The following is a 1,147-nucleotide window of genomic DNA, read 5'->3' as shown; positions in this document are numbered from 1 at the left end:
GCAGACCTTCAGATGCCTCACAAGTTCGTACATAATCACTTGGATGAAATAAATTTATGCTTTTACGCCTTGTTATATGTATAGTTGGTTCATATGGGTTTCAAATTTATCTTCTATGTATATTCTGCACTTATGTATCTAATGACAATAATTTAAATGTGCTAAATGTGTAATGATCATCATGAATACATGCTTGTTATTGGGACGAATCAAAAAGGGCAAACACAAAGGATCAAATAAGCCATGGGGTTTAATTGGGACTAACTAATTAAAATTGAAACAAAAACAAATTGGAGCCGTACCCTAGGAGTATAGCTTTTAAAAGCAAGATTACTCCATCATGCTAGTCAAGTGATCATACCCAACAATCTAGCTAGAACACTAAGCTACACAGCAAGCTATTGGAAAAGAAAGAAATTTCAAAATTGATGTATTCAAACTTGCAAGATGGTAAAGACTAGCTAGGTGTTGGTGCCTCGTATGTACATGATTCATGAAATACAAGCACATCAACCACATGAAGAACTTGCACTTTCTAGGCGCCCAACTTTTCCAAATTCTCTCCAACAAACAAACTCTCATATGCTGATTTTGCTGAGTATTTTCCATTGGTAGAGAAACGCCATGTGTGAGAATCTTCAACCTCGGGCTGCAGTTCCACCTCCGAGAGAAGGTTACATAAATCAAGGAATTCAACAATGACTGTAACATTGAGTGTGCCTTGAATATCTGAAATCCAGCTCTGTTCAGTCAAAGCATCGCAAACTGTTCTCACTTCACTCGCAGAATGACAAACTGGCCAGAGCATGGCATTTCTAGTAGGAGCTATTGTATAGTCATTATAATTTTGCTTGCTTAACGTTTGAAACTATGTTTTGCCACGTTCCAATGTTCTTTATCCGTAAGTCCAGTGTGCTCAAGGTCCTTCAGGCTACCAAACAAAACACAAGTTCTGGTGCACATCATAAACATCTACCCATTCAATATGATGATAAACAGAAAGTTAACACCGACCAGAGTGATCAGAGTCAGCCTAGCACTCATGGTCAACAAAGTTTTAGAAAAATGATGAGCAACACTTTTTAACTATAAAGACACATGCAGCGCACCAATATTAGTGAAAGCTTTTATTTACTCTGAGTTGTTA

Source organism: Miscanthus floridulus, chromosome 8 (assembly GCF_019320115.1).
Source record: "Miscanthus floridulus cultivar M001 chromosome 8, ASM1932011v1, whole genome shotgun sequence".
In the NCBI taxonomy this organism is placed as follows: Eukaryota; Viridiplantae; Streptophyta; class Magnoliopsida; order Poales; family Poaceae; genus Miscanthus; species Miscanthus floridulus.
Note: the sequence above shows the minus strand (reverse complement) of the source record.